This window comes from Sapajus apella, unplaced genomic scaffold (genome assembly GCF_009761245.1).
Source record: "Sapajus apella isolate SASKATOON/1434 unplaced genomic scaffold, GSC_monkey_1.0 scaffold37, whole genome shotgun sequence".
In the NCBI taxonomy this organism is placed as follows: domain Eukaryota; kingdom Metazoa; phylum Chordata; class Mammalia; order Primates; family Cebidae; genus Sapajus; species Sapajus apella.
This window is the reverse complement of record NW_022436977.1, coordinates 19,741,630-19,767,221: the sequence shown is the minus strand read 5'-3', so window position 1 is coordinate 19,767,221 and position 25,592 is coordinate 19,741,630. Positions and strand designations below refer to the sequence as shown.

Sequence of the window (25,592 nt, the reverse complement as noted above, 5' to 3'; positions counted from 1 at the left end):
GATAAACACACAATTGCTGTCATTGAGGAGAGTCTGCTGGAGGACACAGATTCATGACCTTATTTTCTTTATTATGCTTGTAACATTGTCTCAAAAGTGCCACGTAGGCACAAAGGAAGAAGAGGGGAAGGGGAGGGAGGAGGGAAGTGTTCGTGCAGAGGATACAAGGAGAAGGAGTTTTCGGGGTGGAGAGGCAGGGAAGGGCATTGCAGCTGAGGGAACAGCATTGCAAGGCAAGAAAGGCTGAAGAGCTGTAATCTGAGGATGGGGTGGGATGGCAGGAGAGCGGGTTGAGGATGGGACTGGCCAGAATGGGAGAGGCTTCAGGGCTGGACTAAGAGGCTGGGACTTCAGCCAGCCAGCCAGGGAGGGTCTGGTCATGTTTATGAGCCGAGAAGGTAAACACAGTGCACCTGGGCTGGATTCCTTCTCTAAGGCCATCCTGGCCGCCATGCCTTACCGAGACTCAGAGTCCTGACTCAGAGCTGCTGTGCAGTCCCTTCTCCTGCCCCTGCCTGGAAGAGGCCTATCAGGTTGACCAAGCTTTGCCTCCACCTGTGGGTGAGAAGGGCAGATGGCCGAGAGTGGGTGTGAGGAGGAGGAAGCTGGGACGGCAATGATCCTGTGAGTTTCATTCATTGGAGGTGTAACTTTCAGGCTCAAACTAAAGACAAAAGGTGGGACAGCCCATGAGGAACAGGCAGGGCAGCAGGCGTAGCAGAAGGGGGCCCGGCTGCTCACAGGCAGGGGACTTGCCTCTTCTGTTTGTTTGTTTGAAATCCTGGCTCTTGCCATTATCTGCTGTGACATCTTGGGTACTTAATGCCCCACTCCAGACCTCAGTGTCATCTTCTGTAAACTGAATGGAGTGGGCCAGGTGATCTTTCAACTCTGCAATTCCAAGGAAGAAGGAAGTTCAGGGAGCCGCGTGGCTTTTGTAGATACGGGGCCGAGGGTGGGGCTCCCAGACAGGACAAAGTCTCTTCTGGAGGGAGCAGCAGCGTTTTCAGAGTGGGTGGGTGGCGGGGCTTACCTTCCTTTGCTGCACCTAGGCCTGGCGCAACCTCAAGCCCCGGCAGGTACTGAGGAGGTCAGGGAGCAGAGAGGGGCGGAGCAGCTCCCAGGGAGAGCCCCAGGAAAAGTGCTAGGGTACAGCTGCCCTAGGCCCCTCTGACCCCAATCCCAGCTGCTCTTCTCTTCCCCAGCACTGGATAGCCCACAGGAGCTAAGTCCAGGGGCAGACCCCGGGCTTCTGCCAAAGGGTAGAGGGCAGCAGTGGGAGGTCAGCCAGGCTTCTGGGCCAAGAGCCCAGAGAAGAGCTGGTGGTCACAGTGTGGGCTACATGAGGCTGGGCAGCAGGCTCACCTCCCCTCCGCCCCACTCACCTCCTGCTGGCCTGAGACATCCTGGAGACCCCTCAATGCCCCCATCTTTGTCACAGTCCCTGAAGTCCTTGGGTGCACAAGCATTCTATTTTAAACAATAGCTCTCTCTACCTTTATTAGCACCCAGCACCAATCTTTTGTGAATACATAAAATCAGAGTAAAAAACTCTATCATTTTCTTTAAAAGCAAACACTCACACATGGATTAAGAGGACCTGTTCATCATTTGCGTGCCAAACATTTACTGAGCATTTACTGTGCTCAGCTCTGTGCTGGGCTCAGAAGGACCCAGGACCCAGGGTGGGAGCAGAATCCCATGGAACCATCTAGGAGGTTCAGGGAAGACTCCCTTAGAAAGGAGAACCTTGAGCTGAGACCAAGAGGGCTGGAGAGATTTGGCCATCTGAAGGAGAGAGCTCAGCCTGAGGCGGGCCAGGAAGCAGGGACCGTGAGTAGTTTATTGTGGCTGAAGCAGGGAGTTGCCAGAGAAATCTTCCTTTTCCTGTACTGACACAATTGTAATGACCTGTGTCACTATTCGTTTAGTGTCTGTGTTCCCTGCTAGACCTCAAGTGCCGGGAGGGGGGACAGTATGTGTGTTCACTACTGCATCCTGGTACCCAGCAGGAGGCCTGGTACAGGGGTCCCCAACCCCCAGGCCGAGGACCAGAACCAGTCGGTAGTGGCCTGTTAGAAACTGGCCGAATAGCAGGTGAGCCACGGGCGAGCTGGCATTACCGCCTGAGCTCTGCCTCCTGTCAGATCAGCAGTGGCATTAGATTCTCCTAGGAGCTTGAACCCTACTGTGAACTGTGCTGTGAGGGATCCAGGCCGCACATTCCTTCTGGGAATCTAATGCCTGATGATCTGAGGTGGAACAGTTTCACGCTGAAACCATCCTGCCCCATCAGTGGAAAAAATGTCTTCCATGAAACTGGTCCCTGGTGCCAAAAAGGTTAGGAACCACTGGGCCAGCACATAGCAAGTGTTCAGTTAAATTGGAGTCACAGGAACAAGTAAAAGAAATAATTCTCGTGTTAATGTGGGTTAGATCAGAAAGGGCTGTGAAGCCATGCTGATGAGTTTGGACGTTATCCCAGGGCCAACAGGGAGCCACTGAAAGTTTGGAGTTTTTTCTTATAATTATTTAAAATTTCAGCTGGGTGCCATGGCTCATGCCTATAATCCCAGCTCTTTGGGAGGCTGAGGTAGGCGGATCACTTGAGGTCAGCCAGCCTGGCCAACATGTCTACTAAAAATACAAAATTAGCTGGGCGTGGCCTGTAATCCCAGCTACTGGGAGGCTGAGACATGAGAATCACTTGAATCTGGGGGGCGGATGTTGCAGTGAGCTGAGATCGGGCCACTGTACTCCAGCCTGGGCAACAGAGTGAAACTCTGTCTGAAAAAAATAAATTCTTTTGTTTTTATCAAAATGGAGTCTCACTCTGTTGCCCAGGCTGGTCTTGAACTCCTGAGTTCAAGCAATCCACCTGCCTGAGCCTCCCAAAGTGCTGGGATTACAGGCGTGAGACACCATGCCTGGCCCACTGAAGGTTTTAAATAGGGGAATGACATGGTCTTTTTTGCCCTTTCTGAATCTCTTTTTGGCTTTGGTGGAGGATGGCTGGGATCAGAGAGTTCACTCGAGACCTAAAGTCAGCAGTGTCTGTGGAGCTTAGGGGACAGCACAGATTTGAGAGTTTAAGGAGGCTTGATCCAGGGGTGCAGGGGGTGAGTAGATGCAAGGAGTGAGGGGCACAGAGGTGGCCAGAAGGACTCCAGGCTTCTAGACCCGGCAGGTTTCCCACCGTGGTCCCCTAGGACAGTGTACACGTCCACATTGTCATCCTTACCGCAGGCCATTGTTTTGGTTGATTGTCTTTGTGGGACTCTTCCCTGACAAGCAGGCCAGGATGGAAGGCTGGGGCGGGCCCTGCGTACCTTTGCAGCTCTCATACCCAGCATATGAGAGTAACTGCTCAGTGACTCTGAGCAAAGTAACTGCTCAGTTAGTGTTTAGTAGATGAAATTTCAGAAGGGTGAGAGATAAACTCCTGTTTAGTAAATACAATGTCATAGACACAGTGCACCCAAAAGAAAAACTCATTTCAGGACCAGGTGTGGTTGGCTAACGCCTGTAGTCCCAGCAATTTGGGAGGCCAAGGCAGGAGTATCGCTTGAAGCTAAGAGTTTGAGACTATCCCGGACAACATAATAAGATCTCTTCTCTACAAAAAAACAAAAATACAAAGTCATTTCCGTTTGTGAGCTGTGTTCAAAGGCCTGGAGGCTGGGTGGAGGCAGGGAGGGATGTGGGGAGCCCAGGATGTGGAGGAGGCAGGCAGGGGGCTCCCCCCGGGCGGTGAGGGTCGCTGCACAAAGGAGGCCGTCCCGGTTTTGCTGCTGGCGCTTGATACTCTCCCTGAGATGAGATCCGGCGCGGGGAGGGGCAGGTTTGGCGGAGGGGTGACAAGTCTGAGTGCGCATGGGACATCCAGGTGGATGTATAAACCAGTATATACATCTAGAAGCTTTAGATATAAGCGAGAAGACACAGCTATGTGGAGAGGAGGGCTGGGGGTGGCCTGGAGAAACTAGTGTTAAGGAGGGGCCAGGGAGCTCGGGGACACACCGGCAGGGCCACCTCAGGCCTGGGGGTCCTGTTCCCTCCTCTCCTGGGTTGTTACCCAGCAGGGTGACCAGGGGCCCGGGAGAGGTGCCAGCATTTTACTGACAGCCCAGCGCCGCAGGGTTCGTTTTTGCTGGCCCCGGGCAGCCCCTCCCACTCAGCAGACCCGCCCTTTCCTGGCCTGGACCTGGAGACCTGGGCTGGCCCAGAACCTAGCCCAGACGCCTACCCTGGCAACCCTGGAGCAAAGAAGTTTCATGGTGCAATGTCCTTCCCCTTGAAGGTGTGAAGCCCTGTGAGGGCTGGAATTTCCCCATTGCTCAAATAGTGGGCTTGCTCAATCATCCCCAGTGAAGAAAACAAGAAAACAGAAAGCCTAGGCATCTCTTTATTCTCTAGGCATCTCTTTATTCCCCTGGGCTGCAGGGAGCCTGCATTGGGTCTGAACGGAGGTAAAACAGAGGAGAACTTTGGGGATGCAACTCAGCCCAGAGCCATTTCTGGACAATGAGAATGAACAGCAGTAGTGACGTCATTCACTACATTCCGCATGTGCTCCTCTTTGCACTAGGCCTTGGAGGCATCAGGTGGTGACTCATAGCAGTAAAACCCACGTCTTGGCTACCCCAGGAAATGAGTGGAATCTGTGGCTTGATGTTCCTGTGTTCTTGCTGATGGAGCCACTCACGATGTCCACGTAGTGGCTCCTACCGGGTGCTTGCGAAGCCTGGAGAAAAGGGGTCGCATTCCTACCATGCCCCCAGCGTGCCTCGGCCACTCATTTCTGTCCCTCGGCCACAGGTACCTTCCCTTTCTCTCATAAGCACAGGCTAGCGCAGCCCGCCAGGCCCCCTCCCGGGCTCCCTCCTGGAGGAGCCTCCTCTACACGTAGGGCTCTCCTGTGGGGTCTTCCTCTGAGTGTGGGTTTATGGGCACTGGTTTTGAAGCTCAAGAAGGCTAAGACCTTGCCATCCATTCATTCATTCAACAAAGGCAGGGGGAGGGGAGGCGCTTGGAGAACGGAAATTTTAAGCAATCACAAAATATAACGAATGAAAACAAAATCAAAAAGAGGACTGAGAAAAGGCAGGTGGAAAAATACCAAACCCCGTTCTACCCTCTCCTGAGACCCTGCGCTGGCGGATGCCCTGGAAACAGTGAACAGCTGTCCAAGGGCCTGTGTGGTAGTTAGTTCCTTTTTAAATCTGTGCCCAGGTTACTTCTCAGAGGACGTTTCCATGGATTCTAACTTGATCCTCACCTGTTTCTGAGCAACCTCACCCCAGCCTCCTGCCTTGTGATAAAGATCTTTTTATTTCTTTATTTTGAGCAGTCACTTCCTCCTAAATGATTAATATGTTGTTCTCACCAAGAGGCCCAGCTCTAGCTGTGTACTATCTGTCTATAGTGGTTGAAAGTTTACTGTCTCTTTAGCATCCCTTGCAAAATATTTTGGGAGGTTTAGTTTAAATTCAGTCACGGCCTGTGGAAGGCTCACACGCAAGGCTAGAGCGCCATCTCCTGCTCAATCTTGAATATGAAAAATTGAAGTTGGCTTGAGCGTCCTATTCACACGGATGAAAATCAGTTTAAGAGTTAAAGGTGATTTAAGAGTTATAGGTCGAAAGGTTTATCAGTTACACGTGTGCGGAAACACGTGTTACTGATAAAGTACTCTTGTCAAAATCTATAAAGAACTCTTAAAATTTAATATAAAAAATTTAGCAATTGGGCTGTTAAAAAACATCAGTAGAAAGGCTGCGCGTAGTGGCTGACACCTGTACTCCAGCACTTTGGGAGGCCAGGGCCGGCTGATCACCAGGTCAGGAGTTCGAGACCAGTCTGACCCAACTTGGTGAAACCTCGTCTCTACTAAAAATACAAAAATTAGCCGGGCGTGGCGACAGACGCCTGTAATTGCAGCTACTCGGGAGGCCGAGGCAGGAGAATCAATTGAACCCAGGAGGTGGAGGTTGCAGCGAGCAGAGATTGTGCCACTGTACTCTAGCCTGGCCACAGAGCAAAACTCCGTCTCAAGAAGAAAAAAGTTAATGTGTTGTTCTTACCACGAGGCCCAGCTCTAGCTGCATACTCTGTGTTTATAGTGGTTGAAAGTTGAATATCTCTTTAGCATCCTTTGCAAAATACTTTGGGAGGTTTAAAATTCAGGCACAGCCTGTAAGGCCCACACGCAAGCCTAGAGCGCCATCTCCTGGTCGATTTTGAATACGACAAAATTGAAGTTGGATTGAGCCTCGTGTTTACACAGGTGAAAATCAGTTTAAGAGTTTAAGGTGATTTAAGAGTTATATGTGGAAAGGTTTGTGCAGAAACACGTGTAACTGATAAAACGCTTTTGTCAGAATCCATAAAGAACTCTTACAATTTAATATAAAAAATCTTAGCGATAGAGTTGTTAAAAAATCAGTAGAAATGCCGGCTGCGGTGGCTCACACCTGTAATCCCAGCACTTTGGGAGGCGGAGTAGGGCGGATCACGAGGTCAGGAGTTGGACACCAGCCTGGCCAATGTAGTGAAACCCCGTCTCTACTAAACATACAAAAATTAGCCGGGCTTGGCGGCAGGCGCCTGTAATCCCAGCTACTCGGGGGCTGAGGCAAGAGAATCGCTTGAACCCAGGAAGTGGCGGTTGCAGTGAACAGAGATTGTGTACTCTAGCTTAGCCACAGAGCAAAACTCTGTCAAAAAAAGAAAGTTAATATGATGTTCTCACCAAACAGTCCAGCTCTAGCTGTATACTATCTGTTTATAGCGGTTGAAAGTTTCACATCTCTTTAGCATCCCTTGCAAAATACTTTGGGAGGTTTAAATTCAGGCAGAGCCTGAAAAGCTCACACGCAAGCCTAGAGCGCCATCTCCTGGTGGATTTGAATATGATAAAATTGAAGTTGGATTGAGCCTCGTGTTTACACAGATGAAAATCAGTTTGAGTTAAAGGTGATTTAAGAGTTACAGGGCGAAAGGCTTATCAGTTACACGTGTGCAGGAACACGTGTAACTGATAAAATGTTCTTGTCAGAATCTATAAAGAACTCTTACAAGTTAATATAAAAAATCTTAGCGATTGAGCTGTTAAAAAATCAGTAGAAAGGCCGGGTGCGGTGGCTCACACCTGTAATCCCAGCACTTTGGGAGGCGGAGTAGGGCGGATCACGAGGTCAGGAGTTGGATACCAGCCTGGCTAATGTGGTGAAACCCGGTCTCTGCTAAAAATACAAAAATTAGCCGGGCGTGGCGGCAGACGCTTGTAATCCCAGCTACTCGGGAGCTGAGGCAGGAGAATCACTTGAACCCAGGAGGTGGAGGTTGCAGTGAGCAGAGATTGTGCCACTGTACTCTGGCCAGCCACAGAGTAAAACTCCGTCTCAAAAAAAAAAAGTTAATATGATGTTCTCACCAAACAGTCCAGCTCTAGCTGTATACTATCTGTTTATAGTGGTTGAAAGTTTCATATCTCTTTAGCATCCCTTGCAAAATACTTTGGGAGGTTTAAATTCAGGCACAGCCTGTAAGGCTGACACGCAAGCCTACAGCGCCATCTCCTGGTGGATTTGAATATGACAAAATTGAAGTTGGATTGAGCCTCGTGTTTACATAGGTGAAAATCAGTTTAAGAGTTAAAGGTGATTTAAGAGTTAAAGGTGGAAAGGTTTGTGCAGAAACTCGTGTAACTGATAAAGCGCTTTTGTCAGAATCCATAAAGAACTCTTACAATTTAATATAAAAAATCTTAGCGATTTTTTAAAAAGAATCAGTAGAAAGGCTGGGTGCGGTGGCTCACACCTGTAATCCCAGCACTTTGGGAGGCGGAGTAGGGCGGATCACGAGGTCAGGAGTTGCACACCAGCCTGGCCAACGTAGTGAAACCCCTTCTCTACTAAAAATAAATTAGCCGGGTGTGGCGGCAGACGCTTGTAATCCCAGCTACTCGGGGGCTGAGGCAAGAGAATCTCTTGAACCCAGGAGATTAGGTTGTAGTGAGCCGAGAAGGCGCCATTGCACTCCAGCCTGGGCAACAAGAGTGAAATTTTGCCCCCCCCCCCCCCAAAAAAGAAAAAAGAAAAACAGTAGAAAAATAAGCAAGAGGCTTCAGGGGGCAGTTTCTTTTATTTTTTTTAATGCAATAGCGCCATCTTGGCTCTTGCAACCTCTGCTGCCAGGCTTCAAGCGATTCTCCTGCCTCAGCCTCCCGAGTAGCTAGAATTACCGGCGCCTACCATCGTGCCTGGCTAATTTTTGTATTTTTAGTAGAGAAGGGGTTTCACCCTGTTGGCTAGGCTTGTGTCGAACTCCGGACCTAGTGATTCACCTGCCTCGGCCTCCCGAAGTGCTGGATTACAGGTGTGAGCCACCGCGCCCGGCTTTAAAGGGGCAGTTTCTAAAAGAGAATATCAAATGGACAATAAATGTCTGAAAGATGTTCAACTTTTTATTCTCGAGACTCCTGGAGGAGGAGAAGGTGGAGGAAAAGCCCAGGAAGCCCGTATATGCTTGAAAGAATCTTTCAGGTAATTCAGATTTTATCCACTAGAGGGCGAACCCCCACTTTCGTTCTTTTAAATTTGCCCTAGGGAAATATGCAAAATAAAACTCCAAAGAGGTGCACAGCACTGCAGCCTGCAAGTTGGCAAAAATAGGGGGCATTGGGTACTTTCATGCACTGCTGGAGAAAGTGCAGATGGGTACAACTTTGAAAAATTGTTTGGCGTTATCTAGAAAAAAGTTAAAGCATAGGTATATTCTATGTCAAAGCAACTTCACTCCTTGGTGTATGTTCAACAAAAATGTGAGTGCATGGACGCTAAGTAGCATACAAGATTGCTTATAACAGCATTATTGGCGGGTAATAGCAAGAATTAGAAACAATTAAAATGGCCACGAAGAATAGGCTAGAAAAAGAAATGGTAGTATGTTGATGCAATGAAATATCTCACAGAAAAACAATCTGACAGAACCTGCAGCCACATACGGCAACAATATGGATGGATGGATTCTATTAACATAATGTTGGGCAAACGAAGCCAGGTGTAAAATAATCATAATAATATATAAAGGCCAGAACAAGCAAGACGTTTTATAGTGCTAGATGTTAGGATAATGGTACATTTAGGCCTGGAGAATGAAGCTAGAGAGTGGGAATATATTTAAAATAAAATTTAAAAATACATTTAACACTTCAGTTATAAAGTTTTAAAAAGCTACAGATGGAAGGGTAGACTGGGATTTCTAACCAGTAGAATTAGGCAAGAGTAAGGGAAGAAATCGGAAACTTGGGAAAGAAGAAAAGCAGGTGTAGGCTGCAAAAAACGAAACACACCTCAAACACCCTCAGGTAATTCAGATTCTCCCCACTAGAGGGCGTCCCTCCCTCTACTCTACGCTAGCGTTCTTGCCCTACGCAAACATGTTTTTTTCGACCTTGAATTATTAGGTTGCTGCAAAAGTAATTGCGGTTTTTGCAATTAACTTTTAATATTTCCCTGGGGAAAATTTTCATAAGAGGCATAATTTGACCAAAGGATACAACTATTTTAATGCCCCATTTTATGAATGTTGCTAGATTGTTCTCCAGAAAGATTGCACAAATTGACAGCCACCCAAGAACGCGTCAAAGTGCGTTCCTAAGTCATTCAGTGGTAGACTTTTAAAACGGGATGTTTTAAAGAGCTTGTTGATTTGATCTCTATTTTGTTTTTTATCTGTCAAGGTTGTCACGGTTTCTCCCATTCTAATGGTTACTTTTTTTTTTTTTTTTTTTTTTTTTTTTTTTTTTTTTTTGAGCTGGAAACTCACTCTGTTGCCCAGGCCTTGAGGGCAGTGGTGCAATCTTGGGTCACAGCAACCTGCAGCTCCTGGGTTCCAGTGATTCTCATGCCTCAGTCTAAAGAGTGGTCGGGTCTGCAGGCGCCCGCCACCATGCCTGGCTAATTTTTCTATTTTTAGTAGAAACGGGGTTTCACCATGTTGGCCATGCTGGTCTCAAAATTTTGACCTCAAATAATCGACCCACCTCAGCCTCCCAAAGTGCTGAGATTACAGGCGTGAGCCATCATGCCCAGCCTATTTTTTAATCTTAATTTTTATTATTTTATTTTGAAATATACTTGAATGTTCTTGTTGTTACGGTTTTCCATTTTTAACTCTAAATTTTTTTCTATTACCCATAGTATTGCATGTATTTTTTCCCAAGTTGTGATAAATTTGTTTTCTTCTAAAGAGTCTTTTCCAAACTGATTTTCTCTTATTTTTTTGGATGTTAAAACTTTTCTGAAGGAGTTCCCGGGTCAAATAAATTTGGAAGATATTTAGACAAAAATAAATCCCTTCCTTTATTAAAGTAATTATCAAATGTTAACGATGGTAATTTATTCATTGAAGAAAATATTTATTGAACACATACCATGAGGCGCTCTCGGGACACATACAGCTGTGAACAACAGGGACAAATGCGTGCTGTGTATTTCCAAGACAGGGATATCATATGCAGATTTTTTTTCCAATGTATTTGAGCAAAACTTTCAAATTTTTATTTATATTTTTAGAGATAGAGACTTGCTTTGTCACTCAGGCTGGAGTTCAGTAGTACTCCATATATAGTTCACTGCAGCCTCAACCTCCTGGACTCAAGCGATCCTCCTGCCTCAGTCTCCTGAGTAGCTAGGACTACAGGCATGGCAAGCTAAGTTTAAAAATTTTGTAGATCTCAGCCGAGCGTGGTGGCTTATGCCTGTAATCCCAGCACTTTGGGAGGCAAAGGTGGGCAGAGTTTGAGACCAGCCTGGCCAACATGGTAAAACCCCGTCTTCACTACAAGTGCAAAAATTAGCTGGGTATGGAGGCAGGCGCCTGTAATCCCAGCTCCTCGGGAGGCAGAGGCAGGAGAATGGCTTGAACCCAGGAGGCGGAGGTTGCAGTGAGCAGAGATTGTGCCATCGCTCTCCAGCCTGGGGGACAAGAGCAAGATTTCATTTCAAAAAAATTGTTTGTAGATCTCACTAGGTTGCCTAGGCAGGACTCCAACTCCTGGCCTCAGGCAGTGCTCCCTCTTGGTCTCCCTAAGTGCTTGGATTAGAGTTGAGAGCCACTGTACCTGGCGGCTCCAAAATGCTTTCTTATGCCTCCCCTGCTTAGTCTTTTACACTGTTCCACAGGATATCAGAATCTAGAATTTGTTGTGTATGAAGTGAAAGATATGAATCAACTTTCATTTTTCCTCGTCAATTCTGCCACATTTTAGCAGAATTTATTAAATATGATTCCTCTTTGGTTTCGCTGTCTTCTGTTTATTGAAGTTTTTCTATAATTTGGGAATTTCTGGAATATTTATTTTTTCATTGGTTTATGAAGAATAACTGCATCCAAAATGAACAACACTCACCATTAATTGTTGCTAAGATTAAGTGGTACCCTGCGGCTTTGGCCTCCCCAGGGACTTGCCAGCTAGAGGTGCAAGCACGACAGCAGAGGGTGCAAAGTCACTGGCAACACTCAGCTTCCACAGACCCATCTGGCCACCAGCACGGCTAGACCTACCTGGGGGAAGAACACTTGGGAAATGGGGAGGGTTAGGAGCAGCAGCACAACAGGTAGTTACTGAGCACTTGTCATGTGCTGGTCAATTGTATTAGTATATTACTGAGCAGCCCACTGTCTAAATGTAGGAACTGAGGGGGCTTGTCTAAGGTAGCCCAGAGGCTGATCCACATCAAGCCCAGTCACAGCTGCTGCTCTTGTCCTGTATTCCCAGTTGACATCTACAACTATCATCACCAACACCACTGCCACCGTCACTGCCACCACTACCACCACCACCCACCATCACTGCCAAAACCGTTCCCACCACCACCATTACCACCACCACTACACCATCACCACCACCATCACTGTCATCACCACTGCTACCATAACCACCACCACTGCCACCATCATTACCACCAGTGGCATCACCACCACGACCACCAACACCAACACCGAACCCCTGACCTCCGGTAGTCCACTCACCTCGGCCTCCCAAAGCTTTGGGATTACAGGCTTGAGCCACCATGCTGACCCTTTTCTGTGATTCTTTTTTTTATTAGTTGCTTTTGCTGTTCTGATTAGCAGGAAAGCAAAGGTCCTGCTTTTCCAAATCTGGGAATATAAGAATCTATAAGGATGCCCATAAAAGAACAAACTGTGGCCTTTGTCCTGCAGTTCTTCCATCTCGGGTTCTCCTTCTGGCAGCAGTGAAAATGCCCATGGTGGCAACAGTGGAGTCAGATGGCTCCCTGGCAACTCACATAGCTTGTACTTGATGAAAACAGTCTCCTTCTGCTACTGCTTTCCCTAGGGGCCCTCACCAGGAAGGTCTGAGCCTCCCCAGATGAGCATGGGGCATGAGAAGAAAGGACGGGGCTCTGGAAGGCCCCAACATTTAGGGAGCAGGAGGAGGTGGGGAGCCAGAGGAGGTGGTCAGAGGGGTGAGAGCACACGCCAGGAGAGCACATGCACTGAATCAAGGTGGGGTCTCTAGAACGCCTTGGTCACAGGGTCAGAATAGTCAGGGATGGTGAGGACTCAGCTGTACAGGAGCTGCAGGCAGTTCTGCCAGTCCTGCCCTGGGAAAGGCTGAGATAGGTTCAGGACTGAACAGGGCAAAGCCGCTGGCAGGAGGTGTGTGTGTTGCACCTTCCTTTGTGTGACTATGGGCGGGGAAGAGGCTTGGGGATGTAAACTCTGGAAGAAGACATCCAAGAAGCTACTGCAAGTGGTTACTTATTGGGGGACAGACAGTGAGGACAGTGGGCGCAGGAGGATGAGATGTTGTCTTTATAGATTGCTTTGATTTTTGGACTGTATGAAGGTTTACATATTGAAAATTAAAAAAAAATAGATCTAGTAACTTAAAGGGCTGAAATATGTCCAGTGGCTATGTCACTTGGAATTGCACTGATGACCTCAGGCAGGAATTTGTTGGTTAAGTGGAGACAATGAAATCCAAAGTGTAATAAATCAATGAATGTGATGGTTAATATCAGGTGTCTGGACTGGATTGAGGGATGCCTACATGGCTTGTAACGTATGATTTCTGGGTGCGTCTGTGAGGGTGTTGCCAGAGGAGACTGACATTTGAGTCACTGGACTGGGAGAGGCAGACTCACCCTCAGTGGGGTTGGGCACCATCCAATCAGCTGCCAGTGCTGCTAGAACAAAGCAGGCAGAGGAAGGCGGGATGGGCTGGCTTGCTGAGTCGTTGGCTTCCATCTTTCTCTTGTGGCTGCTCCTGCCGTTGGACATCAGACTCCAGGTTCTTTGGCCTTGGACTTGGGGACTTGCACCAGTGGCCTACCTGGGGCTCCCAGGCCTTTGGCCACAGACCGAGGGCTGCACTGTCAAATTCCCTACTTTTGAGGCTTGTGGACTAGGACTGAGCCACTACTGGCTTCTCTCTTCCTCCCACTCCGGCCATGTGATGCACCTGCTCCCACTTGCACTTCCACTAGGATTGGAAGCTCCCTGGGGCCTCCCCAGAAGCAGATGCTGCCATGCTTCATGTACAATCTGCAGACTGTGAGCCAATGAACCCTTTTTTCTTGGCCGGGTGAGGTGGCTCATATCTGTAATCCCAGCACTTTGGGAGGCTGAGGCAGGCAGCTCATTTGAAGTCAGGAGTTCAAGACTAGCCTGGCCAACATAGTGAAACCCCACCTCTACTGAAAAAAAAAATTAGCCAAGTATGGTGGCAGGTGCCTGTAATCCCAGCTACTTGGGAGGCTGAGGCAGGAGAATCGCTTGAACCCAGGAGGTGGAGGTTGCAGTGAGCTGAGATCACGCCGCTGCATGCCATCCTGAGAGCCAAGAGTGAGACTCCGTCTCAAAACAAACAAAGACCTCTTTTCTTTATAAATTACCCAGTGTCAGGTATTTCTTTATAGCAATGTGAGAACAAACTAATGCAATGGGTGAAAGGGATTTTTCCTGTGAGAGGAGGGGCGGAAGCAGGGCAGGTCCATAGACTCAGGCTCAGGGTGGCCTAGTTTGTTGTTCCTCCAGCATGGGAGAGATCAGAAGAGGGAAGGTGGAAAATGGAGGACGATGGAGCACAGAGGGGGTGGAACTGAGCCCAAGCAACAGGGTGAGCCCCGCTGGGGCTGAGCATAGTGTGGCCCGAGGCCTGTGTGGGTGTGGGGTCCCAGGGACAGCCCAGGATTCTTGTACTTTTGCAGATTTATGCTTTGTGGAGGATTGTGCAGATAGCTTCCAAGGCCCTTACCCCTCTATTTTTCTGTGATTCTAGAGCAGTGCTGTTTGACAGAACTTTCTGCAATAATGTTAACCTGCTGTACCGGTGCTGTTGCATATGGTGGCCACTAATCACGTGACCATTGGGTGCTTGAAATGTGGCTGCATGACGTCGGAACTGAATTTCTAAACTTACTGAATGTTTTTAACTCTTGTTTTAAATTGAGATGTATCATGCTCTGCACATATTTAAAGGGTACAGTTTGTTAAGTTTTGGTACGTGAATACACATCTGTGAAACTGACACCACAATCAGGACAGTGAACACATGCGGGACCCCCACAAATTTCTTCCTGCATCTTTGCAATCCTTCCCTCCCGCCCTTCCCTGCCCCCACCCATCCCCAGACAACTACTGACCTGCTTTCAGTCATGATAGTTTGCAATTTTTAGAATTTTGCTTTTACCCCGTCTTATGATGCTGATTGTCTTTAAGAATTTTGTGTAAGTGGAATCCTACAGTATTTACTCTTTTTTGTCTGTCTCTTTTGCTCAGCATAATTATTTTCAGATTCATCTGTCATTGTATTTATCAATAATTCATTCCTTCTTATCACCCAGAAGTATTCCATTGTATGGATATGCTACAATTTGTTTATCCATTCATCTGTGGATAAATGCTTTTTCCCAGTTTGTAGCCATTGTGAATAAAGTTGCTATGAACATCATTATATGAATCTTGGGACACATGCTTTAACTTTTCTTGGGTAAATACCTAAAAATAGAATGGCTAGATCATATAGTAGATTTTAATTTTGATTACTTTTAACATCTAAATGGCCAAATGTGGCTAGTGATAACCATATTGAACAGCATAGTTCTGGAGTATCTGCATTAATCCAGTGATTCTGTAACAGGGAAAGACTTCCCCCCCTTCTCTAAAATCAGAATTTATTTGCTCATCAATCACTGAGCAAATATTTATTGAGGCTTACTTCGTGCCCTGCATTATGGTGGTCACTAAGGAGCGGGTGGGGCAAGATGGACATGGGCTCTGTCCTCAGGGTGCTTGTAGTCTAGTGGACTCAGTTTGGTTGGGCTATGAGTGTGTTCAACATTGAAGTCTGCTGAGAAATGGGAGAATGAATCCAATGCAATTTATAAAGTTGAATGGTTTAAGTCTGTTTAGGTACTGAGATGTCCCCAAGAGAGGTGTGGGATTTGGCGAGGGATGGAGGCTGTCCCTCTCCCACTGAGATAACCTGTCAAATGAGAATCAGGTACAGTGATGAGGGTGGTGAGTTTGGAGGATGGGGTGTAGCTGTTGGTGAACCTGGTGTTTCAGGTGTGTGGGGGGTGCTTTTTGTGAAGGAGGGGGAGGAGGAGGACGCGCTGTGCTAGTACAGCTGTGCCTGCCCTCGGGACGTGGTGGGAGAGTAGTGGGGGGAGAATTCAAATCCTGAGAAACCCCTAGCAATCCAAGCTCTCATTCTGTCACTGTGACATGACATACACACATCTCTCGTTAGGTCTCTCCCTAGAGAAAAACTATTTTTAGGTCATGATTGAGTGGGCGTGGATGCACTGAACCAAGAGGCTTCGTAAGAATTTTTAGGTCCTTCTGCTCATGACTGATCAGGTTCTGCTCCTAATTCCGCAGAAGCAGCTCTAAACATAGGTTTTTGGTGGAAGGATGAGGGAAGGGGCTGTGATAGGATGTCACTCCTGAGGTGATGACATGTTCTGAGCTGGGATGCTTATGAGTGATTGCTTGTGAAGCAGATCCTGCATCCCACTGGTATATTTAAGTCTGTGATTTTGAACCTGTTAGTAGGGTGCCTGGAAAGCTGGTGAGGCCAGGAAGCTTCTACTGAGGCCAGGAACCCTAAATAGGAATAATGACAACTGTAGCACCATGTACTGAGTTCTAACATATGCCAGGCATTTTGCATGCATTATCTCATTTAATTGTCACAGCAGTCCTATGAGGTCAGCTGATATTATGAGTCTTCATGTAACTGAGTGTCCCCAAATGAGTCATCTTCTCTCCCTTTTTCCCCCTGTTCCCTATTTTCTACTTAGCCCTTCAGAAATGCAAATATAACCTTCACCTCCTCCTCACCAGACACTCCCTGCAGACAAGTTCTTCTGTGTGCTCCGTGACACATCTCTCCTTGAGCGTTGACAGATTTGCAGACCAAGGCATGCCCACCATGGGACTTTCACCTCCAGAGGGTTGCCTTGGTACACTCATCCACTAGGAGGGCACAGCAAAAGCACGCCCTTTTCCCACTTGGCCACTTTTACAACTTCTGCCCAGGAAGGTGCCAACTCGACTGGCTGGTAAATAAGGTACCAAACTAGCAGTGGGACCCCCTGCCCTTACCCTTCGTACTTTATCAAAGTGTCTCCTTTCTGCTCCAGAGGGGAAGCAGCACATTTGAAGGCAGGACACTGTATGCCCTTTCCCAAGCTAGTGTGAAAGGAAAATAAATCATGGGGCCCCCAAATCATTAAGGTAAAGGGAAAAGTCAAGCCGGGAATTGCTTAGGGCCTTTTGCTCCCTGAGATAAATGCCTATCTGGTTGCCTCTTTTGGAGAGGTGAATCAGAAACTCCAAAGAATGCCATTTGTCTCTTTTCTACCTGTGACCTGTAGGCCCTCTCCCGCTTTGAGTCTTCCCCCCTTTCCAGACCGAACCAGTGTTCGTCTGCATATGTTGATTGATGTCTCATGTCTCCCTAGCACGTATAAAACCAAACTGTGCTCTGATCACCCTGGGCACATGTCGCCAGGACTTCCTGAGGCTGTGTCATGGATATACATCCTCAACTCCAGCAAAATAAACTTTCTAAATTAACTGGGACCTGTCTCAGGTTTTTGGGGTTCACACTAGCTTTGCAGTAAATTTACTTTTTAAATATCAGGCCTTGCTCTTGTTGGACGGTACATGTGACAAGCAACCAGTCTGCATTTCGTTTTCACCCACTTTACCCGTGAAGAACCTGAACCTGAAGAGATCAAATAATTTATCTAAGGTCACACCGACTGAATCTAGATTCAAACTCAGGGTCAGTTCTTCCCATTAGGAGAAGGTTATATGTATGAAATGACCTGAACCTGAAGAGATCAAATAATTTATCTAAGGTCACATCGACTGAATCTAGATTCAAACTCAGGGTCAGTTCTTTCCATTAGGAGAAGGTTATATGTATGAAATGACCTGGCATAAAACCCCTAACAGTTAGTTTCTTTCCACTGTCGACAAAAAGAGTCAAACTCTGTAAAATATTTAAAGAGATTTATTCTGAGCCAAATATGAGTGACCACAGCCCTCAGGAGATTCTGAGACCATGTGCCCAAGGTGGTCTCAGGAAAGCTTGGTTTTATACACTTTAGGGAGACATGAGACTTCAATCAAAATCATTTAAGAAATACGTCGGTTCAGGTCAGGCGTAGTGGCTCATGCCTGTAACCCCAGCACTTTGGGAGGCCAAGGTAGGCGGATGACCTGAGGTCAGGAGTTTGAGACCAGCCTGGCCAACATGGTGAAATCCCATCTCTACTAAAAATATAAAAATTAGCCAGGAATGGTGGTGGGCACCTGTAATCCTAGTTACTTGGGAGGCTGAGACAGGAGAATCACTTGAAACCGGACGGCAGAGGACCTTTGCAATAAATTCACTTTTTTTTTTTTTTTTGGCGTTTTACCCTTGTTATCCAGGCTAGAGTGCAATGGCACGATCTCCGCCTCCTGGGTTCAAGCAATTCTCCTGCCTCAGCCTCCCGAGTAGCTGGGACTACCCAGCTAATTTTTGTATTTTTAGTAGAAATGGGGTTTCACCATGTTGACCAGGATGGTCTCAATCTCTTGACCTTGTGATCCACCCGCCTCGGCCTCCCAAAGTGCTGGGATTATAGGTGTGAGCCACTGCGCCCGGCAATAAATTCACTTTTTTAATATCAGGGCTTGCTCTTGTTGGACTGTACACGTGTTGAACAACCAAACCTGCATTTCGTTTACACCCACCTTACCAATGGAAAAAGCTGGGCCCAAAGAGATTTTCTTTTTCATAAGTATATGCCTCAAATTTATTGTGTAACAGGTGAAATAGAAATAAATTATATGAAAGTAGTCATGAAACATATACCCTTCACTGGTTATTAGGAGGCAGTCAATGATATTAGAAGTACATCGTTAACCTCTAAGAATATAAAATGGAAGGAAATGACCATATTTTACCACATCATGTCTTGATGTTACAGGAAAAGACAGAATCATACAACACACAAAACAATGGTTTATCACAGAATTGGTTTTTGTGAGGGGGTGGGGATAGAGTTTCACTCTGTTGTCCGGGCTGGAATGCAATACTGCAATCAGAGTGCACTGCAACCTTCATCTCCTGGGCTCAATCTCCTTAAGAGCAGTGAGCCGAGATCACGCCGCTGCACTCCAGTCTGGGCAACAGAGTGAGACTCCATTTCAAAAAAAAAAAGAAAGAATTACACTGGGTTAGTCCAGAAAGGCAGGCGAACTTGAAGGGGTGGGGTGGGGGTTCCAGTTTATAGGTAGATTAAAAAATGGTCTGGTTGAATATTGGTTTAGTTTTTCTCAAGACCTGGGAGCAGGCCGGGCACAGTGGCTCATGCTTGTAATTCCAGCACTTTGGGAGGCCAAGGTGGGTGAATCATAATGTTAGGAGTTCAAGACCAGCCTGGCCAACATGGTGAAACCCTGTCTCTAATAAAAATAAAAAAAAAAACAGTTGCTGGGCGCGGTGGCTCATGCCTGTAATCCCAGCCCTTGGGAGGCCAGGCGGGCAGATCACGAGGTCAAAAGATTGAGACCATCCTGGCCAACATGGTGAAACCCTGCCCCTACTAAAAATACAAAAATTAGCTGGGTGTGGTGGCATGCGCCTGTAGTCCCAGCTACTCAGGAGGCTGAGGCAGGAGAATTACTTGAACCTGGGAGGGAGAGATTGCAGTGAGCCGAGATCGCGCCACTGCACTCCAGCCTGGTGCCTGGCGACAGAGCAAGACTCTGTCTTTAGGGGGAAAAAAAAAAAAGACCTGGGAGCAATAGAAAAGACAATGTCTGTGTTGCAGTAAGAGGTTGTGGAGACCAAAGTTTTATCGTAGAGAGAACAGGTTGTAAATGATTCTAATCAGACTTAATGTATGTGTTAATGTTAAATGCTGACAGGTATAATGAGGGGTGTATGACCCCCACATCCAGTCATGGCCTGAACCAGCCTCTCAGGTTAAATTTTATGGGTCCTGGCTGGGTGCAGTGGCTCACGCCTGTAATCCCAGCACTTTGAGAAGCCAAGGCGGGCAGATCACTTGAGGCCAGGAGTTTGAGACCACCCTGGCCAACATGGTGAAATCCTGTCTCCACTAAAAATACAAAAATCAGCCAAGTGTGGTGATACATGCCTGTGATCCCAGCTACTTGGGAGGCTGAGGCAGGACAGTCACTTGAACCCGGGAGGTGGAGGGCGCAGCGAGCCAAGATTGTGCCACTGCACGCCAGCCTGGGCAACAGAGACCCTGTCTCAAAAAAAAAAATTTTTTTTAATGAGTCCCTTGTCCAAGACGGAAGTCCCTTTGAGACAGCTGGGTGGGAAGGGCTCCCTGGCAGAACCTCTGACAGCCTGCACACTAGGAGGAATATGCACTGGGGTGGAGCTATAGGAAGTTAGTGCCCTTTGTAGGGAGGGAGCCTGGCCTCTCTCTCTTCTTCTGGGATGTGGTACCTGGGAGTCAATCCATGAGGCAGGGAGCACACTAGACTAGCAGGACTCTGGCTTTGCAGAGTCCCTATTTCCCTTTTTTTCCTTTTTGCCCAATAAATCCCATTTTTCTCACTTTTCAAATTGTCTGTGAGCCTAATATTTCATGGTCGTGTGACAAGGACCCCACCTGTAGCTGAACTAAGGAAAAGTCCTACGGCACATTCAGATGGTTGGGTGGGGGGGCTTCGAATTTTATTTTTGGTTCACACCATCCTTAGATTAATCCCTGAGGACAGAAGATAACTGGATTAGACTAAATTAACTAGATGTGTCTAGTAAGGATGCTCTTAATTTCTCAATCACAGAGTGAGGAGTGGGGGGAAAGATAACAATGTATTGAATATCTAGAACTATGCTAGATGTTTTATGCGCTTTATTTTAGTTGATCCCTAAAGCAACTTTGTGAGGCTCTGTTGCACAGCTGAAGAAAAAAGGCTTAGAGAGGTTTCAACCCTTTGTAACACTGCACAGTTCATACAGCTGAAACTGAACCCACTGCAGGCTAGATCCAAACCCTCTCCTTAACATCCTACCGTGCTGGCTAACTAAGTGGACAAGAGAAGAGACAGTAAGAGTATAGCCACCTCAAGGTCTTCATTTAGAAAAAGTGAGAAAGCCTCTGGTAGTTCTAGGAGAGACGGGGACAGAGTGAAGGTGAGTGTACATACAATTGGGCCATTATTGATAGAGCAAGTGCCTTCCCACCCGGCCCTCCTCACTCACATCTGCCCCACCCACACAGCTTCACCTGCAGGCAGGCTCTCTCTGTGGCCTGGGGCAGCCATCTAGCCGCCCTTAGAAGGCTTATGAGAGTGTCATGCAATTCTGCACTAGATAATTGACAGTCTTGGTCCCAGCTGGAGAATCTCACCATAAAGGCTAAAAGTGGGATTGCTGGAGCCAGACCAATTTGTATTGGAATCCCAGCTCTGCTACCAATTAGCTAACCTTCGGAAGTTACCTAACCTTTCTCTGCCTCAGTTTCCTCATCTGTACAACAGGGGTAATAATAATTCATAGGACTAAATGGTAGGATTCACTGAGTTAACACTGAGAAAACTTTTAGAACAGTGCTTGGCAAGCACAGTGTGGAACACTCAGTCAACATTTATTATTATCATTATACAGACAGCGAGACTGAGGCCTAGCAAAACAGTGTAACTTGTCGAGAGAGACACATTTAGCAAAGCTGGGACCAGAACCAGTTCTTCTGTCTCTTTCTTCTTCTTCTTTTTTTTAATTCAGTCTCCATAGAGATTGTCAAAAATTGCCAGTGCTGACTATACTTCAAGCCGTCATGTCAGGGTATTGGGAAGATTTTTCAATTAGCAATAATCATGCCTCCGATAAACCTCATTGGCCACTATACTGCCACTGCGCAAAGCTGAGTTCTTCTCTTATTTCATTTTATTTTTAGATACAAGGTCTCACTATATTGTTCAGGCTAGTCTCAAACTGCTGGGCTCATGTGATCCTCCTGTCTTGGCCTCCCAAAGTGCTGGGATTACATGTGTGAACCACTGTGCCTGGCTGCCTCTTAATCCAATATATGTGCATATACTTGGTTAAATATTTTAACAGTGAAGATAAAGATTACTGATTTTTAAATCCATTCATACTTTGAAAATAATGTCAGCCACTTTCATATTGGCTCATACCTGTAATCCCAGCACTTTGGGAAACTGAGGCAGGAGGATCACTTGAGCCCAGAAGTTCAAGACTAGCCTGGGAAACATATGGAGACCTCATCTCTAAAAAAAAAAAAAAAAAAGAAAGAAAAGAAAAAATTAGGTGGGTGTGGTGGCACATGTCTACAGTCCCAGCTACTTGGGAGGCTGAGGTGGGAGGCTTGCTTGAGCCTGGAAGGTCACGGCTGCAGTGAGCCATGATCCCACCATTACACTCCAGCTTGGGTGACAGTGAGACCCTGTCTCTTAAAAAAAAAAAAGCAGGCCGGGCGCGGTGGCTCAAGCCTGTAATCCCAGCACTTTGGGAGGCCGAGGCGGGTGGATCATGAGGTCAAGAGATCGAGACCATCCTGGTCAACACGGTGAAACCCCGTCTCTACTAAAAAAATACAAAAAATTAGCTGGGCATGGTGGCACGTGCCTGTAATCCCAGCTACTCAGGAGGCTGAGGCAGGAGAATTGCCTGAACCCAGGAGGCGGAGGTTGCGGTGAGCCGAGATAGCGCCATTGCACTCCAGCCTGGGTAACAAGAGCGAAACTCCGTCTCAAAAAAAAAAAAAAAGGAGTGAGTTTCTTCCACAGTTTCAAGCTGAAAATTGTCACCTTATTAATTCATTAAAAAAACTGTTATTAAAAAAACAAGCTGTCATTAGCAAGGCTAGAATTGTTTTGAAGTAGCTCAGTGCTACTACTGGGCTGGGAGAGAGATTATCAAGTTTTGTAAGTGATAATAACTGCTGGCCATGATCACTTTTAGTTGTAATTATATAATTGTCTGGAGTGTTTCAGAAATGGATCTAATTTTGTTGTAAACTTAAAGAGATAAACCAACCATAAAGATTTGCATAGCTATAGTATATAACTACACATACTCTAAGTATAAAAACCCAATTCTTTGTAATTGGGAGATGGCCAATCTAGAATATTTTTATAGAAGAGCAGTTTTATGATAGGGTTTCAGTTACATTATAGGAAAGAGGTTAGGGCGTTGGCAGTGGGGGTTCTGAGGGCTCTCGAAAAATTTTCTGTGCAGAGATAGATATTTAATGAATCCCCAACTGTGGGGACATTCATGCAGCCTATGAATGTTCACTGTGTCTCCCACACTGGAGATTCAAAGACTTAGATCCTACCCCAGGGCTGTGGGTAATTGACACTATGGCTCTCCATGGTGACCAAATGATGGAGGCACCAAACCATGGAGGCCTCATTCACATCTGGGAGCAAGAAAGCCTTTTTGGAGATGATGCTTCTGGAGTGGAGTCGTTAAGGAGTAATTGGTTTTTCTGAGGTACAGAAGTTGGAGAATAAAATCTTCTAGGTAAAGAAGGGGGCAAAGACGAGCTGCAAGGCACGCAATGCTCACTTAGTCAAGTAAAAATGATAGTAGCTAGTGCGTTTGTGAAAATTAACTTGTGGCTAAGCACGATGGCTCCCACCTGTAACCCCAGCACTTTGGGAGGGTGAGGTAATCACTTGAGGTCGGAGTTGGAGACCAGCTTGGCCAACATGGCAAAACCCAGTCTCTACTGAAAATACAAAAATTGGCCGGGCATGGCGGTGTGCACTATTCAGGAGGCTATTCGGGAGGCTGAGGCAGAAGAATTGTTTGAACTCGGAGGTGGAGGCTGCAGTGAGTCAAGATCGCACCACTGCACTCCAGCCTGGATGACAGAGTGAGATTCTATCTCAAAAACAACAACCACAAATAAAAGAAAGAAAAATCAACTTGTAGTAATAATAGCTAACATTTGAATTTTGTGTGTTTTCAGTATATTTGTGGTATCTCAGTTAATCTTTGCAAAAGTCACATTAGGTAGAGACGATTATTATCCCCATTTTCAGATAGAGAAATTGAAGCACAACTTTCAGTAACTGTCCCCAAATCTCACTGCCAGGGAGAGCCAGGATGGAAGCCCAGGCAGTCTGCTGAGTGCCTGACTCTGTGTGAGCTCACAAGGAAAACATCTACCTAGCAACTAGGTCGTTTGGTTTGGAGCTACCTAGTAACTAACCCAGATTATCAGCTGGATCTTACCCACTCCTCAAACAAGATGAGATCAGTTTTAACCTCTAATTCTGTGACTTGTGAAAAGTTCAGTGCCTTCCTGGGCGTTTCTGTGAATTACCAGAGGCTTATGCGTTTGTTTCATTTCCAGTGGGTTCACACACTCTATGTAGCATTTCTGAGCTATTTTCTTTTGTCCCCATCCTGTCCTGATAATGGCCCAGTTGTAGGCACAGCATCCTCTCCCTGATTTAGCCTCTTTTCCCTTTTCCAAAACCATGTGTTCACTGGCTGAAGATTTGGGGGACCGCTATGACCAGTGGGTACCTGTTGACTGTAACATGGAACTGCCCCACCCTCTCACAAAAAAGATCAGGTGTGAAAAGGAAGTGTAATTTCCTACGCCTAAAGTATTATACTTCCACTATGTTTATATGTCTGTTATCTAAAACTTGTGACTTCAACTACATTAATCTATAGTGAATCCCTTTTATATTACATATTACTAGTTATAACTTAAGAGTTGTCTGTGGCTTTCTATTCCTGCATTAGAACTCTACCTAGATGACTTTGGGCAAGTTGCTTAAACCCTCCTGGTGGGAATGACAGTGTTCCTCGCATTACCATCATGAGCATGAAATAAAACAAAGTGCACAGCACAGTGTCTGGATGGTCAGGCCTCAGTAAGTGTTAGCAATTATTTCCCTGGTTAACCAAAAGCTGCTTATAGTTTGGTACGGCCGACACGTGGGAGGGAGTCTGCTGGTGGTAGGAAACACTGGAAGTGGAGAGTAAGCAGTGACCAGATCAGGACTTTGCATGTCATTACCAAGAGGATAGACTTTATCCTCTTGGTCATAGTTTCTGAAGCCATTCCTAATGGGAGACAAGTGTGATCTTCTATCTATAAGAGTGAGGCTATGGCCCAAGAAGCCCTCCAAAAACATTGTTTTATTTCCTGTTTAACTTAAAAAAAAACAAAAACAAACAAACAAAAAAACCTTTTCCACAGTAATTCTGTGTTCTATTTCACAGCATGTTCAGTGGCAAAGAGATGGTCTTCATAGGTCAATCCTTGGTTAAATAATTATAAAATGGATGGCATTTAGAAAGTCTCAATTCACATCAGAAAAAACCGTTTCCGCTGGGTGCAGGGGCTTATACTTGCAATCCTAAGCACTTTGGGAGGCCAAGACGATTGGATCGCTTGAGCCCAGGGGTTCAAGACCAGCTTGGGCAACATGGTTAAACCTTCTCTCTACTAAAAATACAAAAATTAGTTGGGTGTGATGGTGCATGCCTATAATCCCAGCGACTCAGGCGGCTAAGGCACACGAATCTCTTGAACCAGGGGGGTTGACGCTGTATTGAGCCAAGATCACACCACTATGGCCTGGGGACAGAGTGAGACCTTGCCTATAGAAAAAGAAAAAGAAAAAACCATTTCTAAACACTTAAGCCAACTTTTTTTTTTTTTTTTTTTTTTTGACAGAGTCTCACTATCGCCCAGGGTGGAATGCAGTACAGTGGCACCATCTTGGTTCACTGTAATCTCCATCCCCTGGGTTCAAGCAATTCTCCTGCCTCAGCCTCCTGAGTAGCTGGGACTACAGGTGCATGCCACCATGCCCAGCTCATTTTTTTGTATTTTTAACAGAGACAGGGTTTTGCCATGTTGGCCAGGCTGGTCTCAAACTCCTGACCTCAGGTGATCCACCCACCTCAGCCTCCCAAAGTACTGGGATTGCAGGTGTGAGCTACTGTACCTGGCCTGAACCAACTTTTTGAGATGTCTAAATTTCAATATCATGATATCTTTTTTTTTTTTTTTTTTTTT

The 25,592-nt window shown here is 46.4% G+C and overlaps 1 long non-coding RNA gene and 1 other non-coding gene across 3 annotated transcripts in view; one reads left to right on the top strand and one right to left on the bottom strand.

Moving 5' to 3' along the window:
- The window catches only part of LOC116564442, a 33,593-nt gene that overhangs the window by 6,258 nt on the left and 1,743 nt on the right, over positions 1 to 25,592 (top strand). The gene's annotated exons all lie outside the window — the stretch shown is intronic.
- Positions 21,305 to 21,445, bottom strand: LOC116564611. The gene has a single exon (XR_004274990.1). It is a non-coding gene; the product is annotated as a U4 spliceosomal RNA (small nuclear RNA).